A 19,921-nucleotide genomic window follows, 5' to 3' on the forward strand; every position below is an offset into this window, starting at 1 on the left:
ACAAATACAATCCCCTCCCCATACATACACATTTACTTCTTGACTATTTTTCTGAATAATAGAACTGTTCAATAAAAGTTGGTATTGATGCTTTTTATCTGTAGTGTTAAATACAGTGCTACATACACCTATTGAATGCTAATAATTATGAAGAAATTGAGAGGTTTTAATTTGACTTAATTTTAACTATTTAAATTTGAATTTACAAGTAGTTATGGAAAACTTGGAATGTAGATAGTGCATATGAGAAACTGAATTTTCTTTTTTTTTTTTTTGATGCCAATGATTGAACCCAGGGGCATTCAACCACTGAGCCACATTCCCAGCCCCTAACACCCCCCACACACTTCTCTCCCTACATTTTTTTTAAAACAGGGTATTGCTTAATTATTTAGGGCCTTGCTAAGGCTTTGAACTTGTGATCCTCCTGCCTTCACCTCTGAAGTCACTGGGATTATAAACCTGTGCCACCATGCCCAGCAAAACTGAATTTTTTACTTGATTTAATTTTAATTACTTATATTAAAATTTACATGTGACTAGTGGGTATTGTATTGAACAACAAAACTCTGTAACAAGGAGTAGTGAACTATGGTCTGCTTTTCTATGGTCCATGAGCTAAGAACAATTTTTCCATCTTTAAAAAATTATAAACACAAACACATACACACAAACACTTGTGCACACAAACACACAAACAAGCATATGTGATGCAACACAAGCTGTAGGTAGGCCTGTAAAGACGAAAATATTTGTTACTTGACTCTTTATTGAAAAGTTTGCAGACTCCTGCCCTAAAATGTTAATACAACATGCACAATTAGTAAATAAATTTAAAGCTAGATATTTTGGAAAATATACCATATTATAGCATTCTAGAATTTATATATTTAGTATAATATTTTAATATCATTAAGAAATATATAAAGCAAATAATTGCATGATAGTTTTGAGGTTTTAGTGATATAAAGGCATCAGTTTAACTTTCCTATCGATATTTATACTGCTCTTATATTAATGATTGACAATTATCAATATCATCTAAATTTTAATGAAACCAATGAAAGTTATGTAGATTTTCGAACTAACAAAATCAGTGATGTTCCAAGAAATTTTTTCTCTCTCATTAATATTTGTGCTTAAAGACTGAACAGCAAAATTATAAACTTAGAATTTCTTAAATTTTCTTTTGAGTACCTTCTACTGAAAGCAATTATGTTTTTTGTTCACATTTGTGGCAGGCATGAAATCTTCCAATTTCTGAAATCATACCTTTTCCCTATTTTCTGGATTTTAAGAATTTATAACAATTGTATCTTGTTTCATCATCTCCTGACAATTGCTCTCAAAAGTTTTCACAGAAAAATATTGAAAAGTTTGAAACATGAATTTCATATTAATTATAGTTATTTATACCAAACAGATCATGAGTTGCATCTGAAATAATTTGAACTACATTTATCATTTCTTTCCTTCCAAATGACTGATTTCTTCATTTCTGTAATAAATCGATTGAGTTTTGTATATAATTTTTAAAATTATGTGTAATATTACTTGATGCCAATGTTTTTACTCTGAATAAGTATTCTTTCACAATATTATCAAGTTTTACTCTAGCCTCTGCCAAATGCAGGAAATTTCCATTATCACTCCCATAAACTTTCTTGGATCATCTTCTTAACATGTTTGTCTTGCCAGAACCAAAATTATGTATATTGTATATTCAGCAACAACATTAGTCTGTTCTTGAACAAGTACAGTTATTGATTTTTCCAAATTAGATTTCAATTTTAAATATCTAACACTGTGATTTGGTGTCCAGTTCACTTTATTCATGTTTAGTTACTGCTCGAAATCATTTACTGCCCATTCTCAAGTATTGCATGATTTATTTGAACCCTGAAGAAATTTATACTGAATTCAAGATCATGTGCATAAAGTAGCTATAATGTATTTTTTTATTTGAAAAATATCAGAAGATAATAAATATTTTAAAACTCCCATCCGTTCTGTCTTTTGTAAGGTCAGACTTTCCTTTGTCAGATGAATAATTTTTAGAAAGAATAGCTCATTGCTGAATACTGAAAACTATGTCCACATTCTAGGATAATAAAGGAATATATTTTATCTAAAGGATTTTTTTTGTTATTTTTTCCTCCTCTGTTAAATTTTCTTAAAAATCAGTAGTTGTAGACTTAGAAGTGGGAAATAATTTCATATCCTCCTCCATCAGTAATAATTTGCTGAAAAATCATAGCTCTGAAGTCTCTTCTGCCTTTATTTTTGGAGATACATTCAGCATTCTTCAACTTTTTTTAATGTTTCAAATAGGGTTTTTTTTGTGTGTGTATAAAATTTCCTATTTTTTCCTTATTTCAATAATATTTGTTATGATAAAGGAAGTTTTCCCTATATTTTTATTTGTGTGTTATAGTTGTACATATTGATGGATTTATTGTTACACATTTGTACATGCACACGATATAACAGCATTTATCCCCTTGCTCCCTACTACCCCCCCTTTGGTCTCTTTTCTCTAGTGATCTTAAAGGATCACTTTTATTTTTGTAATGAACCAAATTTCCACAAATTACTAAAAGAATGAGTGAATCATTATATATATATATATATATATATATATATGTATATATATATATATATATATATGTATATAATGCTTATAATCATTATTATGTGTATACACACATGAATATAATTTAATCCCCTGTTAATATTTACTTCTTAATTATTAATGCATGACTCATAATATTGCTTATATCATGATCTGCCTCATACTGGAAGTATCTTTTACTTCAATAGGGAACTCAGCAATACCTTTGTATTATATTAAACAAATAGATGCTAAGAATTATAATAAAAATACACTAACTATAACCAGGGCATTAACACCAATGAGTTATTCTATTTTGTGAATATATACACATCTCTATGTGTATATGCATACTACAGTAGTTGGATTAGATAGGTAGGTTTACTAACGGAGTTATTGATAGGTATGTGTTTTAGTCAGCTTTTTTCTACTGGGACCAAAAGACTTGACAAGAATAATTAAAGGAGGGAAAGTTCATTTGGGGGCTCATGGAATCAGAGGTCTCAGTCCAAAGATGGAGGGCTCCATTCCTGAGGGTGCGATGTGAGGGAACATCTTGGCAGAAGAGTGTGGCAGAGGAAAGCAGCTGGGGACATGGCACCAGAGAGCATAGAGAGAGCTCAGTTCAATGAGGACAAAATGTAAACCCCCAAATCATGTGTCCAGGGACTTACCTCCTTCAGCCACGCCCCCCTCCACCTGCCCACAGTTACAACCAAGTTAACACCTATGAGGGGATTAAAGCACCAATCAAGTTAAGACTTTCATAACCCAATCGTTTCGCCTCTAAACCTTCTCACATTGTCTCACACAGGAGCTTTTGGATCATACCAAATATCTAAACCATAGCAGTAGGTAACAGATTTATTGATAGCTTGATAAATCAGTTTAAAACTTATAGTTACTTGTTCAGAAGCACAGGTTATCGTATATGTTGTGAAATCAACACTGTTTTTTGGTTAATAAATCTTTAGTTTGCCAAACTTCTTCCTCAATTGTAAGCCCACGTGGAATGATGTGTATTGACTCCACTATAATAAAACACTGTCCCATATGTTGAAAGTTTGTCATAATAAACATACAAATGTTCTGTTTTTTGATGAAGTAGTTACAATAAAATATAAAAATAAAAAGTTGTTTAAAATGAGTGAGGCACTATTAGATGTGCTGAGCATAATCCAAATAATCCAAACTGTTGAACATTTCTAGTGAAGCAATTTCACTTTTTTACTTACATCCTTCCCATTTCCAAAACAATCTGTAATGAGTCACAAGAGACTGGGTTCAAAGCTAAATCTCATGTCTCATCATTATTTACCATCTGTTGTTTGAATCGTGATATCCCCCTACTCCTACATGAATAATTTATTTCTAGGATAAATGTATCTCTATAAATTTCTACTAACTTCATTCTCCCTCAGGATTCTCCTTGTTCATATGATGAGGTTTTTGGCATACACTGTAAAAAAAAAAGCCCCCAAATGTAGGAGCCACCAGTATTGACCAGAGTTGAGTCTTGAGCACCCTCCTTTCTGCAGAGTTCTTTATTCAAACATCCTCTGTTCCTCTTTCCTCTCTCCCTTCCTCCCTCTCCTTTTGTCTCCTCCTCATTAGTTCCCTTCCTGTCTTTATTGTCTTTCATGCCATATTACAAAAAAGGAAGTAACTGTTAGACAGGTACCTATAAAGGGAGAAAGCATCGGATTTATTAAGTTTTCCAAAAGCTGTATGGAGAACCCAAACGAGGAATTACTAGAACGGATAATCTTAATCTCTCTGTTCAAAGACAATATAAGGTTTGCATATTTCAACATTTCTTTGTTTTTGTTATGCCATTAGATCCATTGATATTTCACAATAGTTACATTTGATACTCAAATTTTAATACCTAAATTCCATTTGCATTATGTAATTTATAAAACTGGGTCTTTTGAAACAGAACCTTTTTAAGTTATTCAATTGAATGTAAGTGAAACTAATTGTAGCCATAATTTAAACTGAACAATGGCTATTGGACTGTTCTGAGAAAAAGAAGGATATCATCCTGTAATTTGTAAATGAATCCATTTGAAATTGCTTAATACGTATGGCATTGCTAGTATCCTACTTATTTTAGATATTAAAATATGCACAATTATAAAAATGTATTGAGCCAAAGTAGAAATAACAATAATGACTTATTTTTAAAATTTATCACATCGATAGGCCTAAAGACAAGAACCACATGATTATTTCAATAGATGCAGAAAAAACATATAACAAAATTCAGCATCCATTCATGTTCAAAACATTGGAAAAACTAGAAATAGCAGGAACATATCTCAATATCATTAAAGCTCTATGCTAAACCAAAGGCCAAAGTCATTCTAAATGGAGAAAAATTGGAACATTCCCTCTAAAAACTGGAACAAGACAGGGATGCCCTCTTTCACCAACTCCTATACGACATAGATCTTGAAACCCTAGTCAGAGCAATTAGATGAAAGAAATTAAAAAGATACGAATAGCAAAAGAAGAGCTCGAATTATACCTATTTGCTGACAACATGATTCTATATTTAGAAGATCCACAAAACTCCACTAGAAAGTATCTTGAACTCATAAATGGATTCAGCAAAGTAGCAAGATATAAAATTAACACCCATAAATCAATTGCTTTCCTATACACCAATGACAAATCAGCTGAAAAAGAAGTCGGGAGAACTGTCCCATTCACAATAGCCTTAAAAATAAAAACAGAAACAAACAAACCAAAAAAAAAAAAAAAAAACCTTGGGAATCAGTCTAATAAAAGAGGTGAAAGACCTATACAATGAAAACTACAGAACATTAAAGAAATTGAAGAAGACCTTAGAAGATGGAAAGATCTCCCATGTTCTTGGATAGGCAGATTAATATTACCAAAGGTGATGAAGGCGTTCCTGCACCCGTTGTCTGACAGGGTCACAGCATGGGGAATGCTGTGGCAGGACCACACCATCTATAAACCAGAACCATGGGGAATATTAAGTGTTTTGTTTATGATACTCATGATATGGATAGTAGGGCATATGTCCATCAATAATAAAAGTACATGTTGCCTGAGATTGCAGGAAAATTCCCAGAATGAAACTAAGGATACAATTAAGACATGCCACAAGGTGTGTTTCGATATCTCTCAGGATACAAACAGTGTTATTCCTCAAGAAATTTATGGAACAAAGATTGCAAATCAAGGTTCCTGAGAAAAGCACAACAAAGTAGATCAAGGACCTAAGCATTCGACCACAGACCCTGCTCCTACTAGAAGAAAAAGTAGAGTCAAATCTCCATCATGTCAGTTTAGGAACCGAAATTCTTCAACGAGACTCCTAAAGTGCAAGAAGTAAAATCAAGAATAAATAAACGAAATGGCATCAAACTAAAATGTTCACAGAAAAGGAAACAAGAATGTGAACAAGAGCCTACAGAATGGGAAAAAATCTTTACCTCAATGTATATCTCAGATAGAGCAGTGATCTCCTGGATTATATAAAGAACTCAAAAAAATTAACACCAAAAGAATCCCACAAATAACCCAATCAATAAATAGGCAAGGGAACTGAACAGATAATTCACAGAATGAGAAATATGGATGGTCAACAAATATATGAAAAATGTTCAACATCTCTAGCAATTGGAGAAATGCAAACTAAAACTATACTGAGATTCCATCTTACTTCAATCGGAATGGCAATTATCAAAACACAAGAACAATAAATGTGGGTGAGATTGTGGAAAAAAGGTTCACTGTTACATTTTTTGTGGGACTGAAAATTGGTGCAACCATTCTAGAAAGCAGTATGGAGATTCCTTAAAAAACTTGAAACAGAACTACCATTTATGCCAGTAATGCCACTCCTTAGCTTATACCCAAAAGTCTTAAAATCAGCATACTACAGTGACAAACCCACCTAAGTACCCTTGAGCGGATGAATGGATAAAGAAAATTTTTGGCATATGTACACAATGGAATATCACTCAGCCATAAAGAATAATGAAATTATAGCATTTTCCCATAAGTGGATGGAACTGGAGACTATCATGCTAAGTGAAATAAGCAAATCTCCCCAAACACGAAGACTGGCTATTCTAATATGTGGATGCTAACCCATAACAAGGGAGGGTAGGGAGGGGAAGTATAGAAGTTTATTGAATTAGACAAAGAGGAATGAACAGAAGAGGGGATGGGAATAGGAAAGACAGCAGAAAGAATTGGGCATAAATTTCCTATGATCATATACTAATCACGACCAGTGTAACACCAAGTCTTAAACAACCATAATAATGGTATCCTAATGGGAATGGTTTGTATTCCATGTATGTGTAATCTGTCAAAATACACACTACATCATGTATATCTAAAAAAATAAAAAGTTTTTCAAAAAACTGCATTGATAGTCATTTTTAAGTTAATGGACATTCCCATATTTCTATGCAATACATTCTTTTTCTTCTGGAGATTTTTTTTTTTTTTTTGCTGTATCTCTAACAAATTTGTCTTCATGTTAATTTGTGGTGCACAGTTTGAGTTTCATTCCTCTATCCCATATGGTTACAATGTGTTCCCAGTGTCAACAGTTTGACTTTTATAAATTGACTAGTTCTATGGGCAAGCTGGTTTTAAAGTAACTATTATACAACCTTTGCCTTAGCTCCATACATATTGACTCTATAAACAGACACAACTCTCATTTCAGTGTCATATTTTTTATGCAACTACCATACTGCTTTACATGATCTTTGAAAAAAGGGTCAATAGCATCCTCTATTAGTTTAGTTTGTTGAAATACAATTTTGTGGTCTACATACAAGAAAGAATTTGGAAATAGTGATATTAGTTCATTGTACAAGCATTGACCTTCTTAGTACTTTTAATTAACCACGCAATTCCATATTGTAGCCATATGTGTCTTCCACTGTTGTGAACACTAAAAGAAGTAAGGGGTAAAATAATTGGTGTTATTTCATTTCCTACATAGGAATCTTAGAAGTCATGAAGTACATGGCTTATGAATATTTCCTCGTGATATACTACTTGGAATATATAACGATCCAAATGAAGCTGTTGGTTAGCTGTTGGTTATTTTCATCCTCAATATGTTTAATAACACACCATCAAATTCCTTATGAAAAAACTGCATGAAATAGAGAACAGGTATTCTAGTCTGATGATTGATTGATTGATTGCAGTCCTGGGAATTAACCCAGGGCCTAGCTTTTGCTAGGCAAGCGTACTACTATATCCTGCCTCAGCCTCCTGAGTAGCTGGGATGGCAGGTGCGTGCTAGCACACTGGGCTTAGTCTGTCTTTTGCTTGACCTCTGTCTTTGGGCCTGTTCCTGAGTGTCTTGGAGTCCAGCAGCTCACAGATGTTACAAGCAACCCTTCCTCTCTTGTACAAGAAGAGAGAATTTTGGAAGGCTTTACTAGAAAATAAAACTTAACTTGATATCCATAATATATAGAAGTGTGCAGATGTTTTAGAATCAAATAGAAATTAACATAAATTCTTTCACATGACTGAAAATTGGCAGAAATGAAATTAGGAACACTTCTTATTATATTTTAAAAAAATTGTTTAGATAGGCCCATAATTTGTACAATATTTATGTGGTTTTTCAATTATACAAACGATAGTTTCTTTTCTTTTTTTTTTGAGCTTAGTCTTTTAACTTTATTTATTTTAATTTTCTTTTTCAGTGAATATACCCAAGAAAAATTCTGAGAGGATATACTCAGTTGACCTGCTGTGATTAAACAGGATACTGCTGTATTTTGTAAGTTCATCTATTTTTACCTTAGTGAAAACTTTCTGCTGCATAGAACTGCTTTTTTTTTTAATTTGGCATTAGAATTGAATTTGGTTTTAATGGGAGACTTAATTGATTTTCTTTTTTCCAAGTTTTGTTTTACCTCAATTTTATTCAACTTCAGTAAATAGTAAAAAGGCTTTTCTTTGTTAGATTAAGTGTTTCCTTGTACCTATTAGCCAATATTTTAATGACTTGTGATAAGAAACTTATCATTTGTTGAGCTGGTTTAAAGAAAGGATACTTCAGTCATGCTAATCTTGCCTCTGCAAATATATTATTATGTTCTCAGTTTAATTGAACAAATACCTTAATTTTATCTGTTGGAACTGCCCTGTATGGCCTCAGGAAGCCTAAGTACTGACCATCTTCAGCAAACAGAGTGATGTTCTTTTTACCAATAGTTAGATTTTCCATTTAAGGATTACAGTATCACAATGAGATATGCACTGCCTGATTCTGTATTAGTATATTTCACATTCTTAGGAAATAAAGAGATGCTATTGTATGAAGAGTCATGAATGACATTAAATTGGGTGTTCTCTGAAACTACACATTTACCACCCTTCCCATTATCTCAAAAGTCAAAGCAAAGTTGGCTCTTTTACAGTCTCTGGAACACAATATAAAGAAAACAGATTTCCCCCTTTTACAAACTTCCTTTGAACATGGAAATAAAATAGTCCTTTGTCCCCAATTAGTTTTCTATGACAGCTCCAGTCGATTGAAAGAATATAATATTTATCATTTGTTTTGACATTTGCAACAATTTTTTTGGGGGGGAGGTTCATTCATGCAGACTATTTTCACTAAACAAGAGAAAAATTATGTTTTTGACCTCATAATAAGCAGATAGGGAATCAAGTAGGTGAAATGATAGATCTAAAGTTCTTAATTCAGTGACATAATGGTCATTCCAAGTGTTCTTCACTGGGGCATTTTCTTTTTATTACTTTTTAAATTTTATGTTTTTCCACTGGGGAATTTTTATATCCCAATATTTTTGAATAAAAAATCATGCTGACTGTGGTTACATAAAGAGCACACTTAAGGGTCAGAATTTTGCAGGTCATAAATCAGTTCAAAAAGAGTTTGAAATCATATTTTTAAAAAGGAGGGAAATTATATAAAGTCAAAGATCTACCAAAAAAGTCATCTTGAATTTATGCTATAATTCAATAATTTGATTTTCTTCAAACTCTGTCCATTCAAATTATTATTTTTCCTCCAAGGAAATCATTTGATTTTTTTCTCTTAGAAAACTGCATTTAATTTTTAAAAAATGCTGATTCTTTGTAATTTATTAAATAAAAATTTATTTATGTGTATATGTATCTATCTTAAATTCTAAGAAGTGGTTTTTCATATTGTGAAATAGCAGCAATATTAAAATGACTTTTTAAAATTTTATAGCAATAGAAGACATTTGTTGAATGTTTACAGTGTATCAAGAAATATGCATAAAAAGTGCAAATAAATTTGGAATTGAATTTTTGCCTGTGTACTTTTAATCAGTGGCAAATATACATTTTCTATTAGAATTTCACAAATTTTTTATTTTACAAACAAAAAAAAAATCATTATCACATTCACTCTTGATAGGTCTGAAAAACCATACTGGAACCATGGAGGTGTTATTGAACTTAGATTTACTAAAATTCAAGAAAGAGTTTTAAGAGCAAGCAAAAATATGTGTTCTTGGCTTTGATCACACTCATCTTTTTTTTTTTTAAATTTATATATGACTGCGGAATGCATTACAATTCTTATTACACATATAGAGCACAATTTTCATATCTCTGATTGTATACAAAGTATATTCACACCAATTTGTGTCTTCATATATGTACTTTGGATAATGATGTCCATCACATTCCACCATCATTTCTAACCCCGTCCCCTCCCTTCCCCTCCCACTCCTCTGCTCTATCTAGAGTTTGACTATTCCTCCCATGCTCCCCCTCCCTACCCCACCATGAATCATCCTCCTTATATCAGAGAAAACATTCAGCATTTGTTTTTTGGGGGGGATTGGCTAACTTAACTTAGCATTATCTATTCTCTAACTCCATACATTTACCTGCAAATGCCATGATTTTATTCTCTTTTATTGCTGAATAATATTCCATTGTGTATCTATGCTACATTTTTTAATCCAATCATCTATTGAAGGATATCTAGGTTGGTTCCACAGGTTAGCTATTGTGAATTGTACTGCTATAAACATTGATGTGGCTGTGTCCCTTAGTAGTATGCTGTTTTTAAGTCCTTTGGGTATAGCCCGAAGAGAGGGATAGCTATCACACTCATCTTGATCACTCTGAGCACTGTGGTCTCCTCAGCTAAGGTAGAACCTGGAAAGAGTGAAAAGGTGCAAGGAAAAATGAAAATGATGGCTAAAAATTCTTGGAAATCATGCCTCTGATAAAGATTTTAGGTAAATAGAGTAATCCATTTGAAAAATAAATCATAGTGAGAACTAAATATCATTCTTCATTTATATGATAAAATTTTATAGAAAGGGGGAACAATTCTTTATTTTGTAATTTAAAAACACAAAATATATTTAACCTGTTAGTTTAATATACAAACATTTATATATAATGCACACATATTTACCTACTATATATGAAATAGATTTATTTAGTATATCATAATATAGAGTACATATTATAATATTTAAAACAAAAAACTCTCAGTGTCGATTTCCAAGCTGTTAGAATTTTTAAAGCAGTAGTATAATTGAAGGTAGAACTTTGTAAATCCCATCTTTCAAAAAAAAAAAAAAAAAAACTTTAAAGCAAAACAGATCCTATCTTGAAGGGACTATGCAGGGGATAAAGTGCTCATTAATTCAACATGAAATCTTCCAGACCTATGAGTCCATGATCATAAATTAGCCACTGTTTTACATTCTGTAAACAGTCCATTAGCTTCATCACTGGAACAACACTGGCTTTGTGTTTTTGAAATCCTACAAAGGAGGAAGTAACTGGTTCAGCAAAACCTTGCCTTGGTCTGCTGTCCCAGCTGAATAACCGTTCAGTCCCTCCTGGAGAATTAGGACAGTTTTTCTCTGAAGGCTTAACGATGATCAAAGTAGACCCTTTGCTGTTGGAAAAGGAGCAGCTCTGGGAGGTACATTAACTTCATTTGGTTAGAATTCATCTAAGCAGATGTTTTAATGAACACACTTTCAAAACAATCACAGCTACCTTCCTTCTGCCCACTGCACAGCCAGTCCCCGAAGAGATGAATAGATGTCACAAAGTAATACCTTACCGCAGAGACAGTTTCCCTGGTGTTTTAGACAATGAATGGTTCTAGCTTAGAAATATCTATATCTTCTGGCTTATAGTTTTATTTTATATAGACTTTCTTTTCTAGAAACAGTAGAGATTAAATCAATAGTATATTTTCCAAGTTATATTTTCTTTAATTTATTGGTTCTTTTTAGTTATATATGACAGTAAAATCCATTTTGATATAATTATACAAGCATGGAATACATTGTTTTCTAGTTAGAGTCCTGTTCTTATGGATGATGTACATTGTGGTGGGATTCACTGTGTTGTTTTCATATATGTACATAGGGAAAATATGTCAGATTCATCCCACTGACGTCTTTTTTCTTTTCCTACCTCCACTTCCTTCCCTCCATTTCCCATTGTTTAATTACTGAAATTATTATCCAAGGTATTTTTTAATTTAACAAATTTAATCAAATGAGTATGTATGCTAGGAACTCTAGGGGAATGAAGGAAAAGTGCAAAATATGACTAGTATTCTAAATCTCAATCATCTCATTTTGGAGAAAAAATGTTTCTATAAAAGCTACATGCTGGATTAAAATTAGGGAAAAAATGCAGACTTTTACTCCCTGACCATTCACAATACCTTAACTCTGTTCTTTGCATATGTACATGTATATTCAAACATGTAGGGAAAAAAAAATCAATGAATCAATTAAATGCATCAGGTGTACAAAAATCAAGTGTACTTGTATTTGAGATATGAAATGTAGATAAGACTTAGATGAATACCTAAGGACTCTTATAGATGAGATAAAGTAAGAACAACAGACCTACTTTTAAAAAAAATTATAATAATTAGCACCTATTAATTGTTTAATATAAAAGGTTTCATATTGAAATTCCCATACTTGCATACAACAAAGAAAAACTGGCTTAGAAATGTACTTCATATCTACACGCTATCTCTAAAGGCATTGGAGAAAAAATTTTACCAAGTGAATAGTGAGAAGCAAAGCCAAGTAGATAAGGTTGTTTTAAACCATGAAAAATCTTAATTCCATGGTGGGCAGCCTGTGCTTGATTTGGTTGGGGGACAATTACAAGAGACATTTCAGTGGAATGCTATCTGTCTATTTCTGAATAATTGATACAGGTCAAAAAAACAGGCACCATGCCAAAGTTCTGACTCTGAATAACTGAAAATATGTATGATGACAGAAATATGAACATTAAGGATAGATGGGGTGGAGGAGTCTGTATGTATGAATGACAGATGAGATAGGATTTTCCAATTTTTGAAACTTCTTGAATTTATTTTTTGTTTTCTTACCTTGACATATTTTTATGTCAAACTGATATTTTATATTATTGGCATTTTTAATAGTAAAACTGGTTAATTTGTATTTATTTTTACTTTAGCGATATACCTTTAGCTTATCTAAAAGTGAACATTTAAGTAAGTAAACTTAGTAGTTCTTGGATTGTTGAAAGAAATGCTAACTCATTTTAGAACAGTCTTTACCTACATAAAGGCCAGTGTTGGCTTTCAGGAGTAATTGCTTGTTCCTTAAAGTCACCAAGTGCTCTGTTTTATAACCGTGGACATTTTATAGTAAGAAAATAAATCTGATTCTTCATTTCATTTGCATATATTATTTTTACTTTCTCAAAAGACAGAGAGACACTTGGTTAGAAATAACTATGAAATGGTAGTCTAGGCTCTTCAGTTGTTGATTCAGTTGTTGTTCATTCATTTCATTCATTAATACCTTCTATTTACAATGCAGCCAAATGCAATGTAGACATCTCTGTGCAAGATCAAGTTTGCTCTGAGATTATAAACACTTATTAGCTAGTAATAGAAAGAAGCACAGACAGAATAGGTACCTACAAAAGAAAACTGATGTAAAAGAATTAAATTAATGTAATCCTACTCTAAATGTCATTGAAGGATAATTTAGAATAAAAAATACTTATTGGTAATGATTATAAACATCAGTGAGATTTCTGCAGGTGGACCCTTTTGGAGCTCTAGCAACTGGTTATAATAATTATAATTAAGAACAATGATTTCATCAATAGAAACTAACAATCTATTTTTTGATCTATTTTATCAGTATGTCTTTACCATAAGGCACTATATGTATTTAATTTTGTTAAATATTATCTAACTTAAAAGCAGTTTAAAAACTATAACTTAATTTAAAATATAATTTAATTTAAAAACTTTAAAGACCCCAAAAATGCATACGATGAACAAAACCATTGACATATGATGAATGGCACAAGCAGAGTACCGTGATTGGACAGAGGATTACTTGGATCAAATAAAACAAAGAAAAGTATTCAGGAAAGCAATGGCATTTCAGTATATCACTTTGTATTTGTTAGATTCACCTTGTCTAAGAGACAGGTTCACAATACATCAGCATTTTTCTCCTTGTTATGAGGATGCTGTTTTATTTGAACAAAGGGCTACATTCTCACAGCAACTTTGTAAAATACAATCTTGTGCATACTGTTGTCTCTTCTATCAGTCTTTGGTAGACACCTTGTACCAAATTTAAATGAAATTACTGAAGGAAACAAAAGTTATTATGACAGCTTTCTGATTATCTGGAAACACAGGGAAAAAGCGTAAAGAGTCTTGAGGAATAAGCTGGCATCTTACTCCTTAGACAATTGTCTTGCACATCAACTGTCATAGTGGGCTTAAGATAGGAGTTTTATGGAAAAGAATTCAAATAAATTTTAGTGAGTATTTGAAAGGCAGGAATTTTTCATTCCTGGCCAAAAAAAAGCACCTCCATGCTGTGGATATCAACCATATATTTTTTAAAAAAAGACATTTCATAGTGAAAGTTCAAGATTATGATTTATTCATTTAGGCAAGACATATTCTTATTTAGCATATGTTGCTGGCCATTTAGCTTTGTCACCATCAGTTGAGGTATGGGATGAAAATTTTGTCATGAAGGCTTAAAAGATTGATATAGATCTTTATGTTTCTATATCTGTCTGAAAGAGTTTGACAGATCTTGAAGATACACTAGTTTCCAACAACACAGCAGAAACATAAGTGGACTCATTTAGTGAATTTTGCTTGAGTGAAACTCCATGTGATGAATCTCTTAGATGAATGTGGTTTCCAAGGAGATAAATGGACAATGTGTGCATTTCGATCTATCTTCCTCCCTCCCTCCCTTCTTTCTTTTCTTCCTTCCTCTCTTTCTTGTAACCTATGTTCTACACTATGGAGTTATGGCAATATTGTTATATGGAATAAAGCTCTTAACACCTCTAAGTGGAGAAAAATTGCTATGTCATGTAAGCCCAAACAAGTCACTATAAAAGTCAGAAGTCTACAAAAAAAAAAAAAAAAATTCTCAGTTTCTCTTCACTAAGAGATTCATGTATAGAATAGAGATCAATGAATTGAGCATCAGTTACCAAAATGACCGCATTTAGACCATTATTTCTTTTCATGAGATGTAGCAAATGGCCCTTGATGATTAGAAGAGATATTTCTTTCTTTCTTTTTTGTTTTATAATTACTATCAATTAAATCCTTGTGCTTCCATGATAGAAAAATATAACAAAATTGAAAAGCATTAGATTCATTTTCACAGCTTTAAAAAGTTCATGTATATTCTTGATATTATAATTTCAGAGAACAATGTGAGCAAAATTTTCTTTTCTTCTGAAGTATTTCTTTATTAAAAAAGATTTTTAAGTCTGATAATCTCTAATTTGTTTTTCCAGCATAATTAACAAGTGTAGCTTTCTGTTTCATTTGTCTTAGCATTCACTTTAATGAATTCACCTTTTGTCCTGCTCTGAACTTGATATTGAAAAAGGTTTTATGCACCATTGCTTCTTAATATGTCTCAGGTAATTAGCCCTGTTACAGTAGCTTCTGTAATACTTATCTGAGACAACTGGAGAGATTTTTCTAGGAAATAGAGCTTAGCTCAAACTGATTATGTCTCAGTGAGGTCAATATCAAGATGAAAGATGTTTTGACAAATAAATCTATAAATTATAGAAAATTTATAAAGCATCTTTTAGACAGGTAGATAGAAATTATTCTTCCATATATTCTCAGATCTCCTTAATATAAAATGTTCTAACATTCCCACCTGCTCTTGTTAAATAAAGGAAAAAGAGTTCCTAACAACTTTATATGAGAGCAAAATGATACATACAGGTAAATATACTGAAATATCCTGACTTTTCCACTGTTATTCTACCTTTGTCATCCTCTGGGTCTCATGTGGATTGAGCACCCTGAACTTTCTATTTATGCAGCTGAGAATATTGATTTCATTCTTTCTGTTCTGTTTTGTGGAGACTAATTTAAGGCATTGTTGATGATGGCAAATGCCAGTATTTGACTGTGGTTTGATGATTCTTCACACAAGCCCAACACTGACCATATTTCAAATACTAACTAAATCTTCAGAGCTAATCTTTGATGCTTTGCAGTAGAACATAAAGTTCTATGTCCTTTAGAGCTAAAAGGGAAACAATTGTGCTATTTAGTTGACCTTTTAATATGTTAGTTTGAGCAGTTTCTCAGTTTTAGTCAAAAGTAAAATAGTCATGTGTCTAAATGCATTCCTACCCATGTACCTGGTCAGCAGCAGTGAGGAACATAGAGAGTATTTGGCCATTACATAAAGAGAGCCAGAGATTTTCACATAACGTTGGCCTCCTGATTTGAACACATCTCTCTCTTGTAACTGAATGGATAATGTAAAGATCAGCATTCTTTCTTAAAATGGTTGGGAATACAGCCTCATTTATTGATGATGTGGTTCTATCTGTTGTGATACAAATAACAGATATTTGTTTAAATATCAATTCTACAATAGAACTGAACCATAAGACACCTTGATTAAGACTGTGGCATGGTATGAACTCAACTGGAAGCAAAATTAAATCATGTACTTTGAATGGAACCATGATACTTTTTAGAAATGAGCTTCAGAAATTCCTCCTCACCTTTTGAAGCAAACACTTTCTGGTAATCTTTTCTGTATTCCATTTCAAGGTCATCTTCCAAATTTATCTGGCCTGGTGCCATTATTAGATTTGTGATATGTTAAAGAAACATATGTGATTAAATTGTTTTATTGTGAATTACTCTACGTACATTCTGAGTCAGAAAATGTCATCCAGTAATTACTTTTGAAATTAGAATAATCATCAAGTAATTTAATGACTTTAACATTACCTTTTGATAATCTGAAACTTTGTTTATCATAGAGTTTTTTCATATTACTTTTATGTTGAATCATTATTCAATTAGAGCAGCTAAAAATTTAGAGTATATTTATCTGTTATAATAGTTTCTCATTTAAAAAAATTTTCTCATAAGAATTTACATGACTGAGGGCTCCAGTTGAGTGATGTCAATAAGGATGTTGTCTTTGCATGTGGAGATAGGGTTTGAAACCTATAGGATGGGCAATTGAGCAGAGAAGATAGTCATCAACTCAGAAGGAGCAAGCTGTAACCCCCACACATGAGCTGAACAATGAAAATAGGTTGGAAGTCAAGCCAGTTTTCATTCATACTGCTGTCAACACTGATGGTAGAGATATCCTCCTGTTGAAGCTAGTGCCCCTCATCACAGAGCTGCACACATATCTAGCCCAGAGAAGCTAAAGGAGACCATGGGAAAAAAGTGGAATAGTTGTAGGCCATCCTTCAACATCTTATCAGTGAAGTGGTCAGGAAAAACGAACAAATAAACAAAATAAAAAAGCCCAAAACATGATGTGCTGGGAAACTTAGTTTACCCTATCCCTGTTGACACATTACAGAGTCTCCATAATTTCATGGATCCATTTGAAATCTGGTGAAATTTGTGCATCCCCTTAGAGAATGATATTTTTTAATCACATATAGAAGATTACACAGAAAATCAATTATATTGAAATGTAGTTTCAAAAGCACAAGAAATTTGTGATAAATTGGTAGACTGAGTTTAAATTTCTTTTTAACTGATACATTAAAACATAAAGGTTGTACCTATTAATGTAATACCATGTTACTTTTTGATACATGTATACATTGTACAATGTTTAAATTATTTTAAATACATGTATTCCCTCAAACATTATTTCTTTCTGGCAAAAACATTCAAAACCTTTTAAGTGTTTTGAAATATACAGTTCATTTTCAGTATCTGTAGCCACTTTACTGTGCAATAACACCCCAGAGTTGCTTAATCCTATTAAACCATAATGTAGTACCCACTCATCAATTTCTCCCCACTCCTTCCCTTCCATACCCAGCTTCTAGAAACTACCATTTGCTCACAAATTCTTTGAAATCAACATTTTCAGATACCACACAAGTGAAATAATGCAGGATTTGTCTTTCTGTGCGGGGTTTGTTTCACTTAACATAATGATCTGCAGTTCTAATCATGTTGTCGTCAGTGACAGGACTGCATCCTTCTTATGGCAGAATGGCATTCCAGTGTGCATGTGCACCTTATTTTCTTTATCCACTCATCAGCTAATAGACCCTGAGGTTGTTTCTGTTCCTTGGCTATTGGGAGTAGTATTGCAATAGAGTGCAGATGTCTTTGCAACATACTAGTTTCATTTCCTTTGGATAAGTACTCACAAGTGGAATTGCTAGATCCTAGGCTTTTAATAATACATTAACAAGAAACACATGTTTAATAACAAAAGTAGATTTGAAAGTGTGATAAGTGTGAACATATAGTTTATGTATTTATAATAACCAAAATTTTATAGTAAAGTGTACATCTCTAGTAGCCAAAAATATGATATGGACATAAATTTTATGATGAAAAATTAGCAGATATTGCTAATGCTATTGTGGCTTATTGACTAAATTAAAATTTTAAGAATTCCAGAAATGAAACATTTCAGTTATGTTAGTGAAAATAAAAATAGTTTTCCCCACTTATATGCACAAATCACCTGAATTAAATTCATGGACCCTGTGGGTAGGATACACAAATCTGTTATGGAAACTCTTCTTTGGAGTCCCAAACTCTTTTGTTGAAAAATTTGATCTGTACTTATTTTTTAAAGAAAATAAACTCAAAGAAATACTTTTGACACCTAAGAGCTCTGTGGAATTTGTAATACATGTTAAATGATGTCTGTAGTAGAATAAACCTCACATTATTTCTTTTACATGTCTACAGTTTTAAAGTCTTAATCATAATGAACAGCATTTTAGTACTTTTCTGTGAAAAGTAAAATTAACATTACCACAGGAATTGGCAATACTAAATTGTTCATAGGCTGCCTGGGGTTTTCCTTCTTGCTATGAAGGCTTCATTGATTTCTTCATAGTTTAGACATAGTGAAATAGCACCATTGTAGGCTTCTGAGAATGGTACTCTCTGAATGTTTTCAAATAAATTTCTTTCAATATATACTATACTTACAAGGAAAATGATTTTTGCATGCAATGAGATTCAGAATAATGCACACTTCATTAAAAGGAACTGCTATATTGGTACAAATTGAAATACTGTTAAATATTAGCATAGAATGCCAAATTTGTGTAACATTTACTTTTTAATTGTCTTTTCTCTAGCTCTGGCTCTCTTGCTTTGTGTTGAACATTGTTTATTCTTACGCATTTCTTAGAGAAGGATTCTAGAGAAACAATTTTTATACAAAGAACATGTTTAAATTTTGCTGGATTTTTTTATTCTTTATTTTTAGAATAATTTCAGAAATCAAGATGAAAGTTTGGCAACTTGTTTGTAGTAAGATAATTAGCAATTAATGATTATTGGTTGTTACAATTATAGTATACCTTGATATCTAAAAGTTAATATAGTATATATTATTTCATCAAATCACCTTGACACTCTAACGCTGAGAGAACAAACTTCATTTTCATTTCAAGGATAAAGAACCCCTAATGGAGTCAGTGAAAGTGATTTGCCTAAGGTCATAGGTGTAAATGTATGTATGTTTGCACAGAAGATAACAAATACATTTGCCCTTTCCAAGTATTATAAAATTAAATTATGTTTAACTGATACATTAAGTTATCCATATTAATAAGGTACAATGTGATGTTTTGATGCATGTCTATGTTACATAAAGTTTAAATCAGGTTAAACATATGAATTTTCTTAAACATTTATTATTGGTGGTGCAAATTTTCACAAATTCTTTCTTCTAGCGTTTTGAAATGTACAGTTCTTTATTGTTATCTATA

At 32.0% G+C, this 19,921-nt stretch overlaps 1 protein-coding gene across 14 annotated transcripts in view; it reads left to right on the plus strand.

The window, feature by feature from the left end:
- The window catches only part of Marchf1 (membrane associated ring-CH-type finger 1), a 756,948-nt gene that overhangs the window by 229,346 nt on the left and 507,681 nt on the right, over positions 1 to 19,921 (plus strand). For all 14 annotated transcript variants that reach the window (XM_058580391.1, XM_058580385.1, XM_058580387.1 and 11 more), the window contains exon 2: positions 8,332 to 8,408. The gene's annotated coding sequence lies outside the window, so the exon portion shown is untranslated. The remainder of the gene's footprint in view (positions 1 to 8,331; positions 8,409 to 19,921) is intronic.

Source organism: Marmota monax, unplaced genomic scaffold, assembly GCF_021218885.2.
Source record: "Marmota monax isolate L192 unplaced genomic scaffold, Marmota_monax_Labrador192_F-V1.1 WCK01_AAM20220418_F8-fsc00040, whole genome shotgun sequence".
In the NCBI taxonomy this organism is placed as follows: Eukaryota; Metazoa; Chordata; class Mammalia; order Rodentia; family Sciuridae; genus Marmota; species Marmota monax.